At 54.8% G+C, this 24,700-nt stretch overlaps 2 long non-coding RNA genes across 2 annotated transcripts; both read left to right on the plus strand.

Annotated features, from left to right (window-relative positions):
* Positions 1-3,444: 3,444 nt before the first annotated feature.
* On the plus strand, positions 3,445-8,857 carry LOC138425031 (uncharacterized). Its single transcript, XR_011251063.1, has 2 exons — positions 3,445-5,469; positions 5,784-8,857. It is a non-coding gene; the product is annotated as an uncharacterized lncRNA (long non-coding RNA).
* Positions 8,858-21,638: 12,781 nt separating this feature from the next.
* Positions 21,639-24,479, plus strand: LOC138426065 (uncharacterized). Its single transcript, XR_011251498.1, has 3 exons — positions 21,639-21,795; positions 23,551-23,762; positions 24,060-24,479. It is a non-coding gene; the product is annotated as an uncharacterized lncRNA (long non-coding RNA).
* The last annotated feature ends 221 nt before the right edge of the window (positions 24,480-24,700 follow it).

Raw genomic sequence — 24,700 nt, forward strand, 5'->3', positions numbered from 1 at the left:
GACCGCAGGGAGCTGAGACAGCTGAGATCACTGGGGGTTGAGGAGATGCCACTCATTGGCTGTTTTCCACGCATTCAGACTCTTATCTGAGCTCAGCAGGCTTTGTGTGCTTTCCCCACATGCCTGGACAGGCCTGTTCCCAGCGACCAGCTCCGGGAGGAGGGAAGCAGCTTGTCTGGCACGCGGTCCCTGGTGCAGGCCCGTCTGTCCCACATGGGGCTTCCCCTGGTCAGTCCTCCTCCTGGGGGTCAGGAGCTTCCTCCAGGGACTCTGCGCCATCCCCTAAGCATGAACCCGCCCTCTAACTCACACAGTGCCACTGCCCCCCTGCCCCGTCCTGGGTGTGTATCTGAGTCTCTGGCGAAAAGGCAGCTACAGTTTCTTCATTAAGACGCTTGTGCTTGAAGAGGTGCTTTAGTTTCCCTGGCTCCTCTGGCTCGTCACGGCCGCAGGGAGGGTTGGGGTCTGGGTTTCCATCAGGCCATAACATGACGTCTGGACCTGTGACAACCTCATTATTCACAGGAGTGAGGCAGAGGTGAGCTCCGAGTGGTCCTGGAGATGGAGAGGAAGCTGGAAGCATCCAAAGGGGGGCTTGGCGGAACCTGGGCGCTGATGGAGGCAGAGAGGGACCCAGAAGGACGTAGGAGAGATGACCTTGGTCTCCAGTTGACTCGGCTGCGGGATGCCCTGGGGTGTCACTGAAACGGGTTGGGGGGCACCCAGGTGAGAATGTTTTTGGACATTTGGATCTATTGAACTTAAACTGTTTGGAAGCTAACTGTTTGATTGTCTGAGTCTCTGACCAGACGTGATTCTGGGCTGCAGAGTGAAGGGGGCCTGGGTGAGGGTCCAGTCTGCCCCAGTTGCCTTTAAGTCCTCCAGATGTGGGCATTCTGAATGCGAAGGCAGAAAGGGTGAAAAAACTGAAGACACTAAGGAGAAACTGAACAGTCTTCCCAGTGCCGTAGAGACATTTGGGAGTGAAGGAGGAGCCTTCGGTTCAGGACGACAGGCCTAGATGGGGTGGGACCCTGCGTGGAGCTCGCCAGTGGGGCTGTGTCGCCCGCGCAGCCCCCGCTGACGCACCTGCACATCGGCACACCAGTGTCTTCTGTCTCAGTGACTCATGAAAACAAGGCCTCTGTCACTGTCTCTGTTCAGCGTCCCACCCGACATCTAGGGGAAAATTATCCCTGCTTGTGCTCCCTGGATGGTGGCCCGCTAGGCTCCTCTGTCCCTGGGATTCTCCAGGCAAGAACACTGGAGCGGGTTGCCATTCCCTTCTCCAGGGGGTCAGGGGATTAAACGGATTTCACATTTACACTTGCAGCTTGCACGCCCACATTTTCCACCAGCTAAGGAGAAAGACGCGTGCACCAACCACAGCACTCCATGAGGCTGCGAGAGGCTTTAGAGGCGCGCGTGGGGATGCTTGTCCCCGAAGGACGGGGCCGCATCAAACATGGGGCCCTCGGGGATGGCGTGCAGTGCCACTCTGGCCCTGGGACACCACACTTCTTCACTGCACAGACTGTCCTGTGATTTCCCAACACGGGAGGAGCCATCTGTGTTCCTTGCCCTGTGTTCTCGGATTGTCTTGCCTTTCCCGATTGGCTGGGCTTAATCTTACGTGTTGATTTTTCATCACCTATTCATGTCAAGGTGGACTTTTCAGGACTCTGCCCGGGCCTCAGTGCAGCAGTGGTCCATGGCCTTTGACTGCAGGCCAGCCCTGCGCGGAGCCCAGCTCTGTCACTGATTTGCAGCTCCGTGCTCACAGGCCAGCTCTCAAACGTCTCTGAGGGTGGGCATCCGCGTCCTAGAAGCTGAGGGTGAAGCGTGCCGGTCATGGGCTGTGGTGAGGACTGAAGGTGAACGCACGAGGGGCCTGGCATGTGGCGAGAGCTGGTGCTCTGCCGGGGCCTGTGGGCTGGGGGCGCATCAGAAGTAAGAATTCACCCTGACGCTTAGCCACGCCCTTCCCTGCTTCTCGTTTGCTGTGGGTGATGCCCACGCCCTTCCTCCATCCAGGGAAATAGTTTAAAGGCTCTCCCAATCTTCTTGGGGCCCCGGGAGACTCTGGTCTGGGGACCAGCTTCCTCTCTGCACGCTGCTGTCTGGAGCTGTTTGTTCAGGTCCCAGTCAGAAAAAACCAGCACACGAACCTAGAAAAACAACGCTTGGCAGGAACTTGGCAACAATAGCCCCCTTGTTGCCAGAATCCTTGTTCTCAGTGTGGGTGGCTCAGATGGCACTTAATTAAATGCGTTTTCCTATAAATTCTCAGCAGCGTGCTTATTTTTGCTGGTGGCTAATGACTGTGCCATCTCTAAGGCAACCCAACTTCGCAGCTCACAGGGAAGAAAGTAGGGTGTAGAAATACCACATTGCTTGTTAGCACCCAGCCCCTCTCCTCACCGGCCACCTGCGAGGGCAGATTACCTGTCATCTTTCCCGATCTGCACTGTCTTCCAGCGCTTTCCTCCCAGTGGACGCACCGACGCGCCTGCATGACAGAAACAAGTCCCACTATTTGGGGGCCGAGCGCACCTCAGGCAACGTCACCGGAGCCTCAGGTTCTTGATCTAATTTAATTTTCGCAAGTCTTTGAGGTGGGTATCCGTGTGCCCATTTAGCAGATGGAGAAAGCAAGGCTCAAGGAGGTTCAGTGCTTTGGCCATTCAGCCGTGAAGTGGGCAATGCGAAGCGGCATTGCTGAAGCCCGCGAGCTCTCCCTTGTGCCCTGGGGACTTTGCTAAGAAGCAAAGTCAGACAGCCTCAACAGCCCCTCCTGGGACAGCTCATCTCCAAAAACGACATCTGCCTTCACTCAGGGCCATGTCTTGCCCCGAGCCTCCGTCCACAGCAGGAGCACCAGGAAGGTCGTCAGCGGCCGGGTGGAGCAGGTGAAACAGTGGAGTTCATCTTCCTCACATTTCTGAATCACCACAGAGGTTTACCTGGCAGAGACACAGCTTCTTAGGCACATTTCACATACTTGAAGACCAAGGTGAAGGTTGGCTGGAAGTTGTAAACTGGAGCAAGAACAGGGGAGGCGTTGGTGGGCTGCTGTTAGCAACCACGGGTGCTTTCCCATCGCGCCTGTTTCCTCGGGGCTGTAGCTGGCGGGGACAAGCAAGATGTTAGCAGAGGAGTGAGCGGCACGGACTGCTTTTAATGTGTCTATACAGCTTCATCCACCGTGCTGGACATCGATGGATAGACTTGACTGAGTGCCTCTTGCAGCTTCATTTAAAAGATCTTTTTCTGCGTCTGGTTCGGCCACCGTTTTCTTTCCGTGTTTATAGACGCCATGCAGCGTCTTCTGCATTCCACTGGTTGTTTTTTTTTTTTTTTTGAAGTCAGCTGTGGATACGACTCTGCTTCCTTGAAGGCAGCGGCCCCTTCCTGCTTCACTGTGCACGGCTCTCACCCCTGGCTGTGCTGAAGGCTCCTTTTGCTTTGAGTTTTGGTGTGTTGAGCTGTGATGTTCACAGCCTAGTGTGACCTAGACGGATCTAAGCGTGTTTCTCCTGCACTGCCTTTATCCAGCTTCAATTTCTTAGAGCTTCTTGCATCTATGGGTTCGTGTTTTCACTGTTTGGTGAAATTTCTTGCCCGGTTCCTCCTCAAATTTTGTTTCTGACCCTTTTCTGCCCCTCTTCCTCTGGAACTCCATTTCCACGGATGCCACGCCTTCCCACCGTGTGACGCGTTTCTCAAGCTCTCACTTACATTTCTCAGGATTGTCCTCTCTTTGGTCAGCCTTCCTGCAAGCCTGTTTCCCTCGTTCTCGCCCCGGCTCTGCTGTGGTCACTTCTGAGCCTGACTCAGCGTTCTTCATTGTGATAATTATGTATTTCATTTCTAGCTTTTTTTTCTTTTTAAAAATTATCAGTTCTCCATCTTTGCCATCTCTTCTCTTAGCTATTAATCATAGCTATTTAAATATTCTGTCTGATAACAGTAAACCCCAGGTCACCCAAGGGGCTGTTTCTATTGTCTTTGATTTTTCCCTGGTTTTCATTCCTTTGGTCCTATTTACTAGGACTCCTGACAATTTATGGTTGGATGCTGAATATTGTGTATAAAAGTTGTAGGTTGTCTTAATGATGTTATCTTTATCTTTCATGGAAGTTCCTCTTCTCACAGGCAGTTTATGGGGTCCGCGTACCCTGGTTCCATCAGGGGCTTGGCCACCCGTGTCCTCATGGACAGGACTGTTCCTAGTTAATCCTCACCTGCAGGCCCACTCCCGGGGCTCCCCCTCGGGGGCCCCTCCTTTCTCTCTGGCATCCTGAGTTTCCTGACAGCTCTGCTCAACTTTGTGGCCTCTTGGGCAACATTCTCTCCTTGGCTCCTTGCACGCTGGCCGCACGCAGGGTGGGAACTGGCAAATGCCTCAGGGTGGCCACAGTGCGGGGCCAAGCTCGCTTTTCTGTGGCTTCCGTTTCTCCAGACTCTCAGCTTCTCCGGTGCTGCTGCCTTGGTGCGGGGACTCTGACCTGATTCCCAGCGAGTGCGCTCAGCTCCTGCCTTCTCCACCTAGGACGCAGCAGATGCTCTGGTGGAAAAGCCAGGAGGACGGTGATGCTCAGCTGTGATTCCTACTTCTCCGAGCACCTGGCCCAGTCCTGCTTGAGTGCGGTCCACAGCTAGTTTTGCATCTCGTCCAGGTTTCATGCTCGTCCTCGGCAGCATGGTCTGATTGACACCGGCTCCTTCACTGCAGCCAGAGAGGAAAGTCCTAGAGCCGCAGCTCTGAGCTGCAAGCTTTACTGCTCATCTCTGGTCTCATTTAACTACTTGGACAATGAAATAGACATTACCTGGGTTGTAGCACTGAATCAAAATGAGGAAAACCGGATTTCTTTCCAGAATCCATAGGAAAGCGCTCTGTGACCGTGGGTTTCCTGGTCCACTGTCCTGTCTGACCTGTGTTTGTCTATTTAATTTCTAGGGCTACTGAGATTATTTAAATGAAATAGAGAGACATTTTTGGAAAAGGGAGATTTTTCTTGTTATTCTTCCTCATTCTAAGTTAGTTCCCTGTGGGAAGTGAGAAGTGAATTCCTACTTAAACTCTTGCTACAACAGCCAACAGCAACCCTTCCTGCCCCGTGTTGTGCCCACCTTTGCCCTCTGCTCCCCCCACACACCCTGTCCAGGAAATTGGAGGAGGAGGGCAAACGGCGACTCTGTGTGAAGCTGCCACTGGAGCCCAATCTGTTTCTGTCCTGCAGCATCTTTGTGGGCTTTGCGCAGCGTTTGGAGTTGATTTCAAGATGTTTTCAAGAGAAACGCCTTTTGTTCCCAGAGGTGACGCTGACCTCGATCGTGCGTGTTCACTCCACCAGCCGGAGGGAGGGGAGAAGGTCTGAGCTGGCTGAGCACACACAGCTGAGCCGCCGGAGTGTACGGTCCTGGCCATCTCAGGAAGCCAAGGCTGAGCCAACCGTTCTCTAGGTTAGCCTAATCTAAAAATAACACTTTCATCTCATTAGTAGGCTGGTCATTATCTAATGTTTTGCTGTGGGTTCAGGGCCCCAGAATAAATCATGCTTTGATGATAGTGTGGTTCCAGTTATCTGACTCACACGGGATGGGCCTGGCACAGATTGAGGTCTGTCCGGAGCCTCAGCTGGGACAGGGCTTGTCAAGTCCCCAGCCCTGCTTATGCCATGTAGGCGGAGCTGCAGAAAGTCTTGCATTCCGCGGGAGCCCCGTGGTTGGAGCAGGGGAGGAAAAAGTTTTCTAAAGATATTTTTTCTTTCTTCTAGCCCCACTAGGAGATTGAGCCTCATCGTTAGTCCCAGTCAAGGGAAGCCAGGTCACCCTGGAGGTTGACTAGGGAGGCCGAGCACCATGGCCTCTTTTCACTGTCAAATTTCTGGGTTGAGGATCAGGCCCTTCTCTCTTCGACAAAGTCTCTGGGCCTTGTCTGTTTATTTGTTTTGCTTTGCACTGCAGAAGACTCTCAGAGGACCCAGGCTTTTTATTCTGAAATTGCAGAGGGGAGGAAGGAAGAGCAGCAAGCAGCATCCACAGATGCCTGGCACGGCCGCCGGGAGCAGAGATCCCGAGGGGGTGACGGTCGCCAGGAGGCCCTGAGGGTGGTGGGCACAGGTGCCCTTCAGGGGTGTGTGGGGGGACAGAAGGCAGGACAGCCTCCCACGGGCCGCTCCCTGAGTGACAGGTGACCGTGTTTGGTGTCGTGGAAGTGAGGAGGTTGTGGGTCAGGCCCAGCAGGACGTGGGGTGATCACGTGCAGGTTGGGGCAGGCTGCGCCCGGTGGCCCCAGGGACCCGGAGCCCTTCCTTGGAGGGTGTCTAGGACCCCCTGGCATCTGCCTGCCAGATGCAGAAGCCCAGCCCAGCTGTGAAGACAGAACTCTCCCCTGAGGCCACGGTCACTCTCAGCTGGGCGTCCCTGCTAGGAGGGAAGCCGTCCAGGCCGGAGAGCTGAGAATCCAGTGCTTTTCAATGGCCATCCATCAACCCCAGACTCTTGCACACACTCGGCAAACAAACAAAAGGACAGTTGAAAAGCCCCATCCGGGGGCAAAGGTTTTACTCCACCCAGGTTGAGTTCACCGAGATGCTCCCGTTGGTTTGAATAAACGTCGCCACCTCAGGAGGGGAGAGAACCTGCTCAGCTGCCCCCGGGGTCGCTCTCCCGCTGTGGTTCGCTGTCTTCCTTCAGCTTGCTTGGTCTCATCCAGCAGATCCCGCGTGTTTCCCAGTAAATCGTGTGCTCCTGGCAACCAGTGATGGTGACACCTAAGCCTGACAGTATTATCCAGTGTGTTTGGGATTTCTGGTTAAAGGGACTTCAGGATAGCATGGAGTGATTCATACCGGTTTACTGACCGGAATTACGGAAGAAAGCCTGGTGGGAGGATTCTCTGTGGCTCAAGGAAGCTGCCGTGGCCGATCCGAAATGAAGAAACATGGTTACCTCTTGGGCCCCCGATGTGAACAGGAAGTGAACCCAGGAGAAGGCTCTGGGTTCCTGGCGGGGCAGGAGGGGCTGGGTGAGGAGAGGCCCTGGGCCGGGGGAGGGAGGCTCCCGCGCCAGCTCCGGTGTGTCAGGCGTGGTTGACGGAGCCTGGCCAGGTCCGCACAGCGTGTCGCTTCCGGTGGGGGGGACCAGGGTCTGCGTCCCTAACCACGGCCCTAAATTCACACAGAGAGACCCAGTGGGGCCTCAGCATGCTGAGGGCAGCCGAGAGCCACCCCTCCTGGTCCTTGGGGCCTCACGGGGCCGACGCAGGGAGGCGGGCAGCAGCCCCGCTGGGCTGAACCGAGATGCCCAGGACGTCCCGGAGCGGGCGACTCCATCAGGACCTGCCCCGCCACGCTGGGCAGAACTTTCCCCGCGGCTGCTGCCCTGCCGCCCAGGCGGAGCAGGAACTCGGTGACCAGCGTTCTCATCAGACCTGATTCACTGGCCTCAGAACAGCCTTTGATCTCAGGGAGGTTTGAGAGGAGAGAGGAGGGCGCGGGGCTGAGGGTGAGAGCAGGCCGGGCGAGGGCAGGGGAGCGGGGAGGCCGGGCTGCTCCCCAGCGTGCAGGCCTGAGTCGGGGATGGACATGGGGAGGCCATGGCCACCACCCCCAGGGTGCCTCGTGGGCTTGCTGGAAATTCTGTGCCTGTGTTTGGCTTGGTGGGCGTCTCCCCATCCCTAGGTCTGGATGCGTTTCCACGTCGCCCTCAGGTAACCTGCAGCGGTCGCCCCTTTCCCTCTAGGCAGTCGCTTTCCAGCAGGGAGCCCCAGGGGGCTGCCCCGGGTGCCACGTGCTTTGTCTGATGGACTTTGTTCCTACTGCTACAGCCTCAGAGGCTTTAATCAAAGGCCGTGTGGAAGCGCTGCCAGCTAGTTAGCTGGTGATGCTTCGAGGCTAACTGACCGGGACAGAAACCTTTCCTTGAGACGGCGGGCTTGAGCTGTCCAGGAAGACAGACAGTGCAGGAGTCTCTGCCAGGTGAGGCTCCCCGTCGATGAGAGCGGAGGAGCCGCAGGCTCGTGCACTGTGGGCCTGCAGGAACACGTCTGTGCCCGGGGTCGGGCTGGCCAGTGTGAGCGGTGGGTGTCTGGTCACTAGTGGGCGTGGACAGGCCTCAGGGACCTCTGCTGTGCCCACGGGAAGCACCCAGAAGTCCTCGAACTGTGCTTTTAAGAGAAAGCTGAGGCGGAACTCGGGTGCGGGCTCAGGTCCCTGAGTTTTCATACCTGATTTACGACGGAACCCTCCTTTCCTCTGGGCAACGGCGTTTCGAGCCCCGAGCCTGGGTCAGACCCTCTCAGAACCCTCTGAGCAGAGGCTTGCAGCCAGGCTTGGAAAGGAGCAGGCGGTAATTACAGAACATCCCTGAGGGGCTGCGACGGGCGGGGCTGTGAGGTACACCCTGGGCGTTCGGCGGGGAGCAGGGAGGGCTTGAGTGGCGGAGCCTGGCTGTCTGTCCCGGCTCTGGGCCTCAGGCACATCCTCCTCCTCCAGCCCCCAGCACAGCGTTCATCCAGCCTGCAGGGCGCATCTTTCTCTTCTTATTCTTGATGATGAGATTATCCAACATTGATGTCAACTGACTTCAACACTAGCTGTTACCTGGTTTGGAACCTGGTGTCTGTCTAACTCTGCATTTCTGCAATAAAGCAATTGGCTTGAGGTCTTACTGTTGACATGTGCAAGAATTTAGACAGAAATTGGATGGATTCACCTTGAACTACCAGCAAAAGAAAGGATTTGGTAATTAAATTAAGAATTAAGGAAAACTACGGGGATTTGATTACAACTTTTAAAGAGAATCAGTTGTCTTAAGGCTCCCCATTTACCTTCAAAAGAAAAAGAAATATTATTTCATACGTTTTCCTAAAGGACTAGACACAAACATCAACACCTAGTTCCGTTGTTAAAATTCCAAACTGAACTTACATTTTCAAGTATATAAACTAGACTTTTCCTAAATCACATCAAATAGCGTAAGTTAGGGTCATTTTAACATTTTTATTGAGTTATTAATATCAACAAAATACTCAAATAAAGGTCTTGAGTTGGTTGATATAAGAGAACTACCCTTAAATTTCTGAGGACATGACCCTCTTTGAGAATTGGATCAGGAATACAGACTTCTCAGACAAGAAGAGGCCCAGACCGCGCGGCAGACGGTTGCAGGATTCCTGGGCTGGGGGCATTTGCTTGCAGATGCCCTGGTTTTGAAGCCAGTGGGTGGACCCCTGGGCGACTCCTGACCTAGTGTAGGAGCCTTCTCCCAGGTGTAGCACCGGCCGCCCAGTGGCAGCCTCAGACCCCGCGGCGTAGTGCTCAGCCCCACAAGAGGCCCCCATCTGAGACCCAGTCACTTCTCCACTGCTTCTGACCAAAGAGCTGCAGAGGTGAGGCTCCCAGGACCCCTCCTCAGGCTCAGCCAGCTTGCTGGAGCAGCTCACTGAACTCAGAGAAACATATTACTAACCAGACCCCCGTGAATTACGAGGAATGAAGCTCAGGGTGCAGGAGAGCTGGGGAGAGCGCAAGCCTCCCTGTCTCCCCAGGTGCTCTGTCCCTGGAAGGCCTCACACTGCCCAACCCCGGAGTTCTCCAGGCCTGTTTTCTGGGGTTTACAGAGGCTTTGCTTGACTGATCAGATCACTGGCCATTGGCCATCAATCCAGCCTCCAACCCCAGGGGTCAGGAAGGGCGACTGAGGCTTCTAACCCTCTTATCTCGGTGGGTTCTGCAGGCTGCCAGCCCCCTCCTCGGGTGCTTCCAAAGCCTCATCAACAAGACAAAAGGCAGCCGCATCATCTCAGCACTCGGGCATTCTAAGTGTTTAGGAGCTCTGCAGAAGCATCAGGATAAAACAAACGTATCTCTCATAAATCCCAGTCTCACATATAACAAAACACCCGCGGAACATTTGTGAGGAAGTGTGTGTGTGTGTGCCTGCGAGTGTGTGTATTTCCGCAGCGCATCCATACCTCCCCTACTCTCATAATCAGCATGGTTTAGCGCCCACATCTTCTCATGACACAAGGCCCCTGTCTGAGGCCCCGCCTTCTTTCTCTTCTCCTTAAGGTGACACTCAAACGTACAGGGGCGGGGGGACAGGAGGAAACGTCAGATGATGACGGGCGGCTCAGCAGGCCAGCCGCTGGGGCCAGGGCCTCGTCTTGGGACGTCCCCCCTCAGGAAGCAGGACGGGGGATCCGAGGTGGCCCGGGTGGGCCGTGGATACGGACCCGGGACACGGAGGCAGGGCTGTGCTGCCCGCTGTGGCTCTAGAGCTCGGGACGGGTCAGTGGGAAGGGCAGAGGGACCTTGGCCTCCAGGAGCCAGCACTCCCGAGGGTCTCAGCAGGGGCCAGGCTGCACCGCTCCTGCCTGGGGATGGAGTGGAAGATTCTGGAATGTTCCTCCTTATCCTCAGGCACGGGTCTGCACCCACCTCTCACCCAGACCTCTGAGGTGTCGGAGCCCCAGGCCTGCACCAGGCCGGCCGTCCTCCCGGTCCTGCACGGGTCCCTGGCCCAGTCCCTCCTGCGCTGCCAGCTGGACCGGCGCTGTCCCCGCGTGAGACCGTCCCGCTGGCGGCCTGTCCCTGCCTCTCGTCGCTGCCTTGTGCACGGGGGAATGCCGGACACTCGGGCCTGTTCCTCGTGTTCAGACCCTGCCAAGGTCAGGAGGGCTGGGCACTGGGTCTCGCAGGACTCCCGTCCCCGCTCAGCTCCTGGTCCAGGACACCAGGCCCACCAGCCGCTGGTCCACCCTGTCTCCAAGGGCCTGGCTTTGCTCTGGGCTCGGCCGTATTCTGATCCACTCACTGTTCCTACTGCTTCAGTTCAGTCACTCAGTTGTGTCTGACTCTTTGCAACCCCCAGGACTGTAGCCCCTCAGGCTCCTCTGTCCATGGATTTCCCAGCAAGAATACTGGAATAGGTTTCCATTTCCTTCTCCAGGGGAGTCTTCCCAACCCGGGGATCAAGCCCACACCTCCTGCACTGGCAGGCGGGTTCTTTAGCACTGAGCCACCTGAAACAATGACTCCTCCTCAGTTTAGCCGTTTATTTTGCTTTTCTCACCGAGGCTCAGCCTTTCCAGTGCGGAGCGCACGTGACTGACCTGCCTCACTTTCCTACGCTCTTGGCCATTCCTTGTTAATATTCAAGGGCCTTTGGCAACAACCGTCCTCATGTGGAGGGTCACGATGATCCTGGGGTCTGCGGAACAGCAAGGGGAACGCTGGCAGCCCCATCGCTGTGGGGTCTGAGTACAGGAGAGCAGGTGTGCCCAGTGAGGACAGAGACGCTGGCACTACCTGGAGCCTGTTACCTGCGCTGCTGTCGTCCCCACTCGCTGGGGGAGTGACGGGGTGCAGGGAAGGAATAAACCCAGATTCGGGCTTCTCTAGCCTTGCTCGTAACCAGGGGCGACACGCTGGTCTCAGCGACGGGTCATGAAGCCGAAGCTGCCATTCTCTGGGAATGCTTCTTCTTTCTCGATGAGAAAGGACAGACAGGGCTGGTGTGTCTTGTTCTTCATCACGCCTTGAATGGGAGTGTGATGGCTGGAGCTGCAGCAACAGCATTGCAACCCTGAAGCAAAAGAGAAAACAGACGCAGAGACGTGAGTCCTGGCATCACTCGGTGACCGAACCAACACTAGCAGGGGCTTGCATGGGAGCTTGTGTTGGAAACGGAACCCTTCCTTTTCAGGAAGTGATTTACTCTGGGCCGTGCTGGGAGTGATTTCCTCGCTGTGTGTGCAGCCTCTCTCCAGCGGCAGCTCTCAGGCTTCTCACAGCAGAGTCTGCTCTTGTGCAAAGCACGGGCTCTGGGGACAGGCTCCAGTGGTTACAGCTCATGGGCTCAGCAGCCTCGGCTCCAGGGCCCTTGAGAAGAGACTCAGCAGGTGTGCCGCACGGGCTTAGCTGCTTCGTGGTTTGTGGGATCTTCTCGGATCGGGGATTGAACCAGGTGGGGTCTTTACCAGTGAGCCACCAGGAAAGCCCCGGGCTCTTCTCTTAAAGCCGCTGCAGTTCAACCTTCTGTTACTTGCAGCTGAGTGCTTTCCTAACTGAAAAGCTCTAGCATTTTATTAGAGGCGACCTGATGTCCATGGCTGTTCCTCCTCTCACTGCAGACACAAGCACACGTGTGTGTCCATTTGTCCTAAACAGCACTTCTGGAAAGCTGCGTGTGTTGAAGCCACCCAGATTCACAGACTGGATGGAGCTTGGCTGGACGATTGAGGGGGTCGCTGCGCTTGAGCCTTCAGGGGGTCCAGGCCCACGGGGGGCACACCTCCGGGGGGGCTCACCTCCAGGAGGGGCTCACCTCCAGGAGGGGCTCACCTCCAGGAAGGTTCACATCCAGGAGGGTCTCACCTTCAGGAAGGTTCACCTCCAGGAGGGGCTTGCCTCCAGGGGGCTCACCTCCAGGAGGGGCTCACCTCCAAGGGGGCTCACCTTCAGGAAGGTTCACCTCCAGGAGGGGTTCACCTCCAGTGGGGGGCTCACCTCCAGGGGAGCTCACTTCCAGGACGGGCTCACCTCCAGGGGGCTCACCTCCAGGGGGGCTCACTTCCAGGAGGGGCTCGCCTCCAGGGGTGCTCAACACCAAGGGCCTCACCTCCAGGATGGGCTCACCTCCAGGGGGGCTCACCTCCAGGATGGGCTCATCTCCAGAGGGGTTCACCTCTAGGAGGGCTCACCTCCAGGGGGGCTCACTTCCACGAGGACTCACCTCCAGGAGGGGCTTGCCTCCAATCTACTTCCCTTGGGCCGCTCCCTTCCCTGCCTGCCTGCTCTCAGGGGGATTAGCGTGAGGGCTGCCCATTTACCTGTCAGACTCTGACATGGTCAGACTTGAAAATCATGACTTTTCCTTGTCCCAGACATGAACAAATCAACCCTGATCCTCAGCCTGCCACTCCCTCACTAATAAATTAGCAGAGTTTACATAACCCGCAGTCGGCAGTTTGCGCTGGGCGCCACCAACCCAATTACGCGGCTCACGTCCTCCAGGTGGAATTTTCCTTCTGTTCATGACACTTTCGACAGTGAGCAGCTGAACCTGGCTGTAAAAGTGTCTGATGGGTCCCCTCGGGGGCGGCCAGGAGCCAGCCTCCTCCACGCATTACCCCTTTAATTGTCCTAAGAGTCCCCAGGGTGGGGGCAGGGAGTGGTGCTGATGTTTTCCCCGCTGACAGATGAGAAGAAAGAGGCTCTGGGATGTTGGAGTGCCAGGTCGGTGTCCTGGGCTACACGTCTTCCAGGGAGATGTGGACCGAGGTCCAGACCCCTCCCTTCTGGGCTTTCAAGGGGCTCCGTCTCAGGGCATGAAGACGTGGTCACCGATGGAGGGGCTTGACTTTGTAAAGGTGTGACAGAAGGCCATGATCTGCAGGACTCATTTTCCCGGTTTCCTCCAACCTGAAGGAGGAACAGGAGCCCTGAGCCAGGTGAGGCCCATTTGGGGTAAGAAGCCACCACGATCAGCACCCCACCCCCCGGCTCCTTTCAGTGCAGGTGGCTCCAGGGTCTGAGCTTTTCCCCCAAAACCACTCCTGGTCCTGGTGGCCGAGGCTCTCATGGGGTCCTGGGCACTGGGCCCCTTTCCCTGTTGCTGTGACGGAGCCAAAGCTGCAGAGGGCAGGAGGCCGACTCTGCCCACTGGTGTCTGCACACCCACCCCTCGCCCCCCGTGAAGAGCAGGCAGCTGAGTGACGGCGTCCAGCTGTGGCCTGGGGGACAGGTCCTAAGCTGGCCTGGGAGAGGGAGTGGGGCCATGCCAGGCCCGCCCGGGTGCAGCCGCCCCCAGGGGAGGGCTCGGGCTGGGGAACGCCGGACTGGCTATGTTCTGGGGGACGGCCCTGTCACCTGCTAGAAGACTGCGCAGAAGACTCCTGTCCTCTAGTCTGGACTCAGCGGCAGACGCCGTCTCTAGAACGCAGGAAAGAGGCTGTTTCTTTAAGGAAGAGAACTGACAGTGTTTATGAGCCGATGATAAACTCTGAGTTTTGAAGGGAAAACTAAAATTTTGGAAAACTTTTATCTACCACTATAAGCAAGGTGATCAAACCAACGAATCCTAAAGGAAATCAGTCCTGAATACTCATTGGAAGGACTGATGCTGAAGCTACAGTATTTTGGCCACCTGATGGGAAGAACTGACTCACTGGAAGAGACCCTGATGCTGGGAAAGATTGAAGGTGGGAGCAGAAGGGGACGACAGAGGATGAGATGGTTGGATGGCATCACTGACTCAATGGACATGAGTTTGAGCAAGCTCTGGGAGATAGTGATGGACAGGGAGGCCTGGTGTCCGTGGGGTTGCAGGGCGTCGGACACGACTGAGTGGCAGACACACTTCCACGAAAGCCCTTCCGGGGTCCCTCCATAAACTGTAAGCCTGGAAAGGTGCCCTGTCTCCAGTGAGCCTAGAATGACTGTGGAGGAAGTTTTTAAAGGTCTCGATGGGGAGGGGATGAGGTTCCTAGTTCTCTTTCCTCTTCTGGCGGCTGGAAGAGGGGAGGCTGGGCCTTGCCATCTGGTGGAGTTTGATGTCCCCTTGGGCCCCAGCATTACAGATTTCACTTCCTCCAAATTCTGTCCTTACCGTCTGACTGACACTGGCTGAGCTGGAACACACGCCTGGGCCCCAGGAGCCTCCGTCCCCGCTGACGTGGTGGCTGCACCCGCCACGGCCCCGGGGGCCTTCCCACCCACGGTGGGCCTGCTGGGGTCGGCAGGCGCCCGCCCGGCTCTCCCCGGCGGGGACGCCAGTTTGGAAAGTCTGGGCTTTGAGTGCCTCTGTGTCTCCATCAACAAATCGCGGCAAGAGCCAGCACCCGGCTTGCCCCTTGCTGACTGGTGACGCCACGTGGCAGCTCAGAGTTGGCCGTAATTGGCAGCATTTCTGCCACAGAAACTGGCAGATGCTGTGAATCAGGGATTTCGTGTTTCCACAGAACCAGTGATCACATATTTTCCAGCACGTCTCTGCTTACTCCTCTTACCTTGCAGAGAAATCAGAGCAAAGCAACAGTGCCTGGGTTGAAGGGCCCAGTGGTAGCAGTTGTTAATGTGGCTATGTAGTGTGTGAACCGAGAACTTCCAGATGTTCAAGCTGGATTTAGAAAAGGCAGCAGAGACAGAGATCAAATTGCCAACATCTGTTGGATCATAGAAAAAGCAAGAGAATTTCATTGACTACACATTGATTCCTTTGACTGCGTGGATTACAACAAACTGTGGAAAATTCTCAAAAAGGTAGGAATACCAGGCCACCTTACCTGCCTCCTGAGAAATCTGTATGCAGGTCAAGAAGCAACAGTTAGAACCAGACATGGAACAATGATCTTGTTCTAAATTGGGGAAGGAGTACGTCAAGGCTGTATATTGTCACTGTGCTTATTTAACTTACATGCAGAGTACGTCATGAGAAATGCTGGGCTGGATGACACATAACTGGAGTTAAGATTGCTAGTAGAAATATCAATAATCTCAGATACGCAGATGACCCCACCCTTATGGCACAAAATGGAGAACCATAAGAGCCTCCTGATGAAAGTGAAAGAGGAGAGTGGAAAAGCTGGCTTAAAATTCTACATTCAAAAAACGAAGATCATGGCATCCAGTCCCATCACTTCACGGCAAATAGATGGGGAAACAATGGAAACAGTGAGAGACTTTATTTTCTTGGGCTCTGAAATCACTGCAGATGGTGACTGCAGCCATGAAATTAAAAGACGCTGATCCTTGGAAGAAAAGCTATGACCAACCTGGATAGCATAGTTAAAAGCAGAGACATTACTTTGCCCACGAAGTTCCATCTAGCCAAAGCTATTGTTTTTCCAGTAGTCATGTATGGATGTGAGAGTTGGACTATAAAGAAAGCTGAGTGCTGAAGGATTGATGCTTTTGAACCGTGGTGTTGGAGAAGACTCTTGAGAGTCCCTTGGACTGCAAGGAGATCCAACCAGTCCAACCTAAAGAAAATCAGTCCTGAATATTCATTCATCGGAAGGACTGATGCTGAAGCTGAAACTCCAATACTTTGGCCACCTGATGCGAAGAACTGACTCATTGGAAAAGACCCTGATGCTGGGAAAGATTGAAGGCGGGAGGAGAAAGGGACGACAGAGGATGAGATGGCTGGATGGCACCACCGACTCAACATGAGTTTGAGTGAACTCTGGAAGTTGGTGATGGACAGGGAGGCCAGGCGCGCTGCCTGGGGGTCTCAAAGAGACAGACACGACTGAGTGACTGAACTGAACTGAACTGAAAAAATGAACAGAGCCTTCTTATGTTTTTAGTTTCAAAGTGAGTGCTTCTGGGGTCCACACATCAAGTAGTCACCCAAAGATCTGAGGACATCCTCTTGCTGATGGGGGCCCAGAGGCATGCGCTCTGGACAGCCCAGGGTTCGTCTGGGTCTCCACTCTGCCTCCCATCTCATCCCCCAGGTTCCCCTAGGAACCAGTGCGAACGTTTCTCTAAGTGGTTTATTGCCAAGGTTTAGAAACTAGTTTATTTTTACTCATGAGTGATCTTAAGCAGATTTGATTTAAAGCCTTTTGATTCTGCAAATCCAATTTCATTTAGGAAGGAGGAGGAGGAGGCTGGGGAAGGGGGGAGAAAAGAAAAATGAAGCACACTGTTCATTTAAAAATAGTGCTTATTTAATTACATTTTCCAGATTAATTTTGCCATTAAATGAGGAAGCACGATATTAGTTTGGTTGTGTGTGGACCATTACTAATTGAAGCGGATACTTGTCAAGTCATTGCAAGGTGAAACATCTCTAATTAAAGGTATTAATCGTGGGTTTGGAGGGGATGTTTTTACAACCTGTGCTTATTTGGAGGACGGACACTGTCATCGTTAAATCAGACCCAGTGAGCTTGTTTTGCTCAACTCAGAGCAGCAGGCTCACGCACCCCATGTTTATTTTTGTAAATGGATTTTTAATCGGATTCATGTTTCTAAATGTTACATGCGACTCTTTAAAATAAAACTCAAATGGGCTTCCTTCCCAGTCGACATGGAAACAGAGGGTGATGAATTATGTCGTCAACGTCTCTTCCCCATCCTGGTCTTTCTTATCTTTGAACCAGGAAAGAGAGACACGCACCTACTTTTCAAGGCATTAAACAATCTTCTTTAATTTTAACTAAATTAATTCAAGAGAAGAAAATGTTCCTCCAGCTGTAGAGGTTCTGATATTAAAATCACTTCAGGGACTGCTGTGACTCTCGGACCTTAATCGTCAGCCGTGCTCGCCCAACTGCGGTTCACACCGTGTTCCCGGGTGACGAACCGCCCGGCATCTGGAGCCCAGCCAGCCCCCAGGGTCACCGGCCCAGCGTAACGGCCCTTCCTTCCCAGAACTTAGACGCTGGTGCTAGAACTGAGCCTGTGGAAGACGTTCAAGAGGAGGGTCTGGAAATAACGTGCCATGGGCTCGCGCTGCCGGTGAGCATCTTGGCGGTCCCCAGGGCAGTGTCATGCTCTATGAAAAGTAAGGATCCTGTCACGAGGACCACGGAGGCGGCACTGGCGGGAACTGGCGGGAAGCTGGACTCTCCTCGGAGGTCGCCGGGCACACACGCCGTGAAGATAGTCAGAGGGCAGGGGTCCTGCTGAGGGTCCGTGGACTCCAGGCTGGCAGCCCAGAATTTTCCAGAATTTTCTCTTGAGAGGGGCTCATGCTTGACAGGAGCTCCTGAAACGCTCCTTCTCCTAAAGTGTGTGCCTTCCTCTCACCTCTTCGGTTAGACTGTGAGCTCCTGGAAGGAAGGGGAGGAGGCCCTAGACGCCGTACAGACAGCTCTGATGAAACCAGAGACAGAGAGGACGGCTGAACCCCTGCCAGCCCGGCAGCACCGAATGGAGAGCGGGTGTCTCGTTGCCTGCAAGGACACTCTGGGAACCAGGGCGCGTGTGATCCTGGGGGAAGCGCATGATCGAGGTGGCATCTTCTCCACAATGTTTGCGAAGGGAGAGCTGGTTCCCCGCCCCACCCCACCCTCCTTGTCCCTGAAGGGCTCTCTGCTCCCTGCTCCTCCCAAGAGGCAAGGGGCGGCTCGGCAGGCGCGAGACGAGACAGACGAGATGGAAGGGGAGCGGCACGGGGAGAGGAGAGAGGAGAGGAGGCTTCCAAGCTCTCGCTCCTGAAAGTGTCTGTGGACAATCATCCCCTCCTACCTTTTGAGAATTTGCTGCTTCTCGGGAGAAGGCGATGGCACTCCACTCCAGTACTCTTGCCCGGAAAATACCAGGGACAGAGGAGCCTAGTGGGCTGCCATCCATGGGGTCGCACAGAGTGGGGCACGACTGGGTGACTTCACTTTCACTTTTCACTTTCCTGCACTGGAGAAGGAAATGGCAACCCACTCCAGTGTTCTTGCCTGGAGAATCCCAGGGACAGAGGAGCCTGGTGGGCTGCCGTCTATGGGGTCGCACAGAGTCGGACACGACTGAAGCGACTTAGCAGCAGCAGTTCTTTCATCCATGGCGGCGAGAAGCCCCTGGTCAGGCTGAGTGTCGGCGCTGTGGACACTGAGCTGTTACATCCCAGCCTCAGAACCCAGTGGATTTGCTTCTTGGTTGCCGTGCGTCCTTACATTTTATGATTGCACCCAGTGCCTGCTCATACTTGCCTGCATTTTATTCCACCTTCCAGCTGGTGCCTTCATGTGGCTGCCTGAGGCTGACCCCTTAACTGTTATCTGCTCGTCTCTCCTGTGGGGTTTGGGAGTGCGGTTCACACTGGCCTGGCCTTTGCTGCCTCTCCCGAGGAGCCCCGCCTTTACAAAGGCTCAGATAAGTTTTGAAAGGTCAGAGGATGAAAACCATCTTGGCATTTGATGCGTATTTGCATATGCGTTTAACTTGATTGGGGGAAGATAAAGAGGAGCTATTACCCAAGCAAATATAATAATTGTCCTAATTAGCGATGACGCTGGAATCGGCATTTGAGGAGACTCAGAGTCAACATGCCACACAAATGTTTGTGTAAGATGTAACTATTGATGGCACCTACTTGCCTTAATCAACTGCATTTTAATTCTCACTCATGCCTGTTCCCCTGGGCCTTCGTGGTTACAAACACAGACAGCAGCCCTTCATCGTGCTGAGGGACAGACACAACCAACAGCCATACCCAGGCCCTGGATCCCAAGTCTGGTCCTTGGGTGTGAGCTGAGCGGGGCTTGGCAAACCTTTCCTCTGAAAGGCCAATGGCAGCCGCCACAGGCTTTGTAAAGCTGGTTCCAAGGAGGCCGGCCCCAGGGGCAGCGTGGACAGCAGTGTGGCTGTGCGCCTAGAAAGCTACGGAAACCGGCTGACCACCTGCGAGACGCTGAGAGCATTTTAGAAAACAGAAGTCAGTGGGAGAGCGCAGGGCGGGCGGCTGCTGGAGGCGCCACGTGAGGATTCTGAGATCATGCACCGCTGACCCCTTCTGACACCCAGAGGCTTTTATTTTCTCGTTGTATTTCCAGGTCTTAGCTCAGCAGCCAGGGTGGCTGAGGAGGGGTGTTTCTGAAGACGGGGTCACCGGGCATGGCCGTTTCCCTGCTGCTCCCGTCTGCACTTTACAGCGGCTCTCGGGCTGGAAAGGCAGGGCTTGGAGACGCCGCAGTGAGGGGGCGGCCACACAGGCCACACATGTGCCATCTGGCCCAGAAGAGGCCTGGGGGGCCCTATTGCACACCGTTAACTGAGGTCGCTGCTGGGGGGAACGATACGAGGAGGCCAGCAGCGTCATCACACCCGATCAGCACCCGTGAGACAGCTGTTATTCACAGATAAGCCGGTAGGTGTGTGATGGCCAAGTTACGAATCATTAGGCCCCGGAATGATCCGCATGGTGTGTCTCGAATTCCTTGAACCACCTTCCCCGGCCCACGATCCTCACAAGGGGCTCCTGTTTCACGTCCAGGGGCCCCAAGAAAGTTCAGGAGGAGAGGGCGGCACGGGGTGAGGAGGCTGCCCAGGGATGGGTTCTCTCACAGCAAAGACGTGAATGAGCTTCTCATTTAGAGTCTTCAGGTGTCCATACTCACCGTGGACGGCTTTCCCATCTGCCTGGATCAGCAAAGGTCTGGAGGTGCTCAGCGCCCCTCCGCCTGCCCCCCAAGCCTGGGCGCCAGCCCTCAGCTCCCACCTGCTGTCAGCGTCTCCCCTAGCGTTCCAGGCCCTGCCGGATGCTCATTCGTCATCCAAACAGCCCCCGAAGTGGACTTTGCAGGGTCAAGAGAGACAAGAATGTGGGGTGTGCTCAGAGGCGCCCGGGTCGCTGGGCCCTCGAGTGAGGAGCAGAATGGACCCTGTCGGTGCTCGCATCCTGACCCTGAGCCGCCTTCCAGGTTCTCCTGCCATTTCCCGTGCTGTTGGCTGTCTTCCAAAGAGATGCTCGTCCCGTAAAACGAGGACCCACCTGCTGCTCTGGGCTGTGCTGGGGTCCCCGGGGCCCAAGGGTCAGGAGGGAGCATCTGGAAGGGTGTCCAGCTCTGGATCCAAAGCCTGACGGGCCCTCCTGTCATCAGGGTTGGGCCCGGTGCCCGTGAGGGCGGCCTGCTGAGCGCTCAGAAAGGACTCAGCACAGAGCACGCTTGCCGGAGGAGGAGTTCCGCTCCAGGGCCCGGCGAGGTCCTTCCTGGGCCTGGCGAGGTCTTTCCTGGGCCTGGCGAGGTCCTTCCTGGGCCTGGCGAGCTCGTTCCTGGGCCTGGCAAGCTGGCCGTCTCACACACGCGTGTCTACGGGATTTCCAGTCCTGTCCTCTGTGGACTGAGGGTTCCTGGCGGGAAAGACGAGGCTCCATCTTCAGCAGGCGCTCACTCCTGTCGAGCCCCTGCTCCCGGAAGGCGGGGCTGCGGGTTTACAGGGTCTGACCTGCCGGTGGCCTGCCTTCCCGTGTGGGCAGGGCCTGGCTCTGTGGCCGCTGCCAAGCGTGGTGTTTGCGGCTGGGGACGCGGAGGCCTGGCACAGAGCCTGCGATTCTTGTCCGCGCTGATGGGGTGAGCGTGCTGGGCTGGCGCCAAGTAGGTGCGCGTTATGCGTGGGAATTCACACGCCCCGGCCCGCACCACCACTCACCCACCTCCCAGCCCTCGTGGGCAGCAGAAGCTCCAGGAAGGCTCTGGGGGCGGGAGAGCCCGGCCTCCGGGTGAGGGGCAGAGCAGAACCACGGGAGAGCGGTGCCTTCGCCAGATTTGAGGAGGCCTGGCGCCCGGTGCAGGAGAGAAGCTCTCCCCTTCTCCCCAGATGGCCTCGAGGGAAGACTGACTCAGAGGGAGCACAGGGCGGGGCTGAGTCACAGTCAGGAGTGCGTCTTGGTGCGTCTTGAATCTCCTCTGCGAACTTGGAGCAGAAGCCCTGAAGGCGCTCTCCACGCCCCTGCCTTCTGGTGGGGGTGCCGGCCACCCTGTCCTCGACCGGGACACGCGTGACTGGGCCTTCTGACAAGGCCGTGGCGGGAGGCGCCAGGGGCCCCGTGGGGGTGACGGGGTCCCAGGAACTTGTGCGTGGGCGCCACGCGCACTGGGGCGGCCTCAGAGCTGAGCGGGGAGTGTCCTCCGGGTGCTTTCCTTCAGATAATTTTGATATGAAAAGGAGCAGTTTATACAGTGGCCCTTGCTTACTCTGCTATATTTAGCTGTTTAAAAAAACCTTCTCTCTGATCTGTTTCATGGAAACAGTCCGCTGCCTGGCTCCTCTGTGACCCACTCCGGGTGTGATGACCCAGGCTGGCCCCGTGGACAAACAACAAGCGTCCTTGAAGGTTAGCAGGAGTCTCCGGTCAGGGAGGGTGATCGTACTCCATGCGGTGGGGAGGAAGGAGGAAGGCAGCTGCTCTGAGTGACAAGGAGGGCAGAGAGAGTGTCTCGAAGGACGGCTCTCTGCTCCCTGCCGCCCTGGTCCACTGGAGTGAGGCCGATATGAGCAGGGGGGCATGGCGGTGACCGGGCCTCAGGGGCCTCCGCTCAGGGGTCCCTCCACCTTCGCCGGCGGAGATGGTGGACCATGCGGCCCTGGCTGGAACCTGCTCCCAAGCGATCACGTGCTTTTGTTTTTGTCTCATTTTAGAGCTGTTTCTGCAGCTTGTTACAATTCATGTGCTATAGTGATGTGATCAAATATACGCTTATACCTAATTCATAAATAAGTAAGTATACACCTTCAGGGTAGAGATATTCAAAGATTTTCCAGGAGGAGGGGTAGAGAATTCAGAAGTTTGGCAGCCGCTATGTCGGTGGACACATGTGGATGGCTTGGCCCCTGACATCATAAGTGCACCTGCCCCCAGGAGGTGGGAGATGTGGGGCCTTGCAGACGAGTGGCTGCTGTCGGGACAGGGGGCTCCGGGGCTGCCAGCTCCCACACCAGGGGCCCAGGCATCACCCCAGGCCACCCTCCAGGCCCAGGCTCTGCAGAGCTGTCTGCTGAAGCATCAGAGCCCCTCGCAGCCAAGTCCATCCTGACCTGGCCGCTCTCAAGTTTGGCTTCCCTTCTTCCTCTAGGGAGGTTCAGCGTTTTCCTGCAATAAACGTCTTCCCCTTTCTTTCTCCCACAAATAGGTTCATCAAAATAAAAACTCAAACAAACAAAATGAATTCATCACACAGAAAGAAAAAAGTGTGACCAAAGATAGGACTGACGTGTGTCCCGTGTCCACGATCAGGCTTGCTGGGTTTGGGGTTTGGGGTTTGGGTTTCACTTTGACGCTGGTGAAGGCTGGATGGAATCCGCTTGTGAACTGAGGCTGTACAAAGCTGGCTGGGGTTTCAACTGGGGTCACTTGAAATCTGCAGCTCAGCTGAGAAGAACCAGCATCTGGACAGTGTTGCATCTTCCGAGGGACGAGGTGTGTCTCTCCACTAGCTCAGGATGTGCGTCCCCACTGAAGAGCTGCACGGGTCTTACGATCCCGTGTTGGGGTCAGTCACATGTGATACCGAGGCAGGTGGTGCTGTGTTTTTAGTTAAAATCCCCAGTTGTTCCTCATTCATTGCCATGCAGTCATTTCCTTGTGTTCACAGAAGATGGGTTCCAGGGCCCCTGAGGGCGCCCAAATCCAAGAAGACTCAAGTTCCTCTATAAAATAACCTACACACATTTTCCCATAACCTTCAAGTCATCTCCAGATAGCTGCTAATACCAGATCCAGAGTGCATGTTATACAGATGCTGGTAAATGAAATGCTATACATACAGTTCCCAGCACATGGGAAATTCAAGGTTTGCTTTTTGGAAATTTTTGGAATTAAAGAAGTATTTTTGATCTGTGGCTGAATCTGAGGATGCAGAACGCGTGGATACAAAGGGCTGACTATGTAAAGAAGTGCATTTGGTTTTCAGGTTGATTTTGTGCCCCACACTCTCGATATTCTAACTTGTCAATTCTTGCATCGTTTTACGTAGAGTCCGTTAGACTTTCCGCATAGCTGATTGTGTTGTCTGTAAATAAGACAGGTTTTGTTCTTCCTTCCTAATCTGGGTGCATTTGATTTCCTTTTCTTGCCTGAATGGACTCGCAGCCGCCTGGCACAACGGTGCGCAGAAGCAGTGAAAGCCGTAGCCTTGTCCTGTTCTTGATTTAGGAGCAAAGCCGTCAGCATCGCACCCTCAGGCGCATCTTGCAGAACGAGGAGGCTCCCCTCCTGCGTCTAGCCCACTGTGGAGCTGGATTTTGTCGGGTACTCCTGTGTCCACTGAGATCATCAGGCAATTTTTCCAGTTTATTAATATGGTAAAATATGTTGATCGATGTTTGAACGTTAAACCAACCTTGCATTCCTGGGTTAAGCCTCACTTAGTCTTAATGTATGTGTTATACATAGTATTTGATTTGCTGACATTTCGTTTAGAATACTTGCATCTGTGTTCATATAGAAACATACACACGTTCTGTGGCCCAGAGTACAGTCTCGGTGAGTGTACTTGAACGGGACGGATGTTCCGTCAGTGTCAGCTAAGGTTGGTTGGTACTTCTGCTCAGGTCTTCTATATTTTTTCTGATTTCCGTCTATTTGTTTAATCATTTCAGAGAAGACGTTTCTGGTATCCCCAGCCTTGTGAGTTTTGTCCTGCTTTGCTGCGTGTATCTGGAGCCCTGTTATTGAAGGGACGCCCTGCAGGGTTGCTACACCCACTCCCGAACCGCTGCTCAACGGCCTGGCTGCTCTGGGAACATCCTTCGTTTTGAAATCTCTTTTTGTTTGGTACTGAAGTCATCATCACAGCTTCTCTTGACAGACGTTAGCATACCTGTTTCCATCCTTTCTCTTCTAACCATCAGGAGATACTTCCTAGGGATGTGAAGAAAACGGACTCTAAATGGCCAAAAATCTGCTTGTTTGGGATATTTTAAAAAATAACTGGTTATGTGAAAACTTGAGTTTGGTGTAAGCAGGGTTTTGAGCTAATGGGTCTTATTGTGAAGAAATAAAACAGGGGCCGATCCACAGAGGCTGGCATTTGGATCATTCATATAATCTGTCAATAATCAGAGAGTTAAATCAATTTGTCAAGAAGGAAAATTAATTCATTTAAAATTATCAGAAACTCTACAGACAGCACAAGTCATATCCGGAAATTGGTAGTTTCTTTTCAAATTTTAGAGTCTAGGTTGACTGTATTTATACATCAAAAATCAGCTTGACCCTTATCAGTCCCATGAGGATTTTG

This window comes from Ovis canadensis, chromosome 20 (genome assembly GCF_042477335.2).
Source record: "Ovis canadensis isolate MfBH-ARS-UI-01 breed Bighorn chromosome 20, ARS-UI_OviCan_v2, whole genome shotgun sequence".
In the NCBI taxonomy this organism is placed as follows: Eukaryota; Metazoa; Chordata; class Mammalia; order Artiodactyla; family Bovidae; genus Ovis; species Ovis canadensis.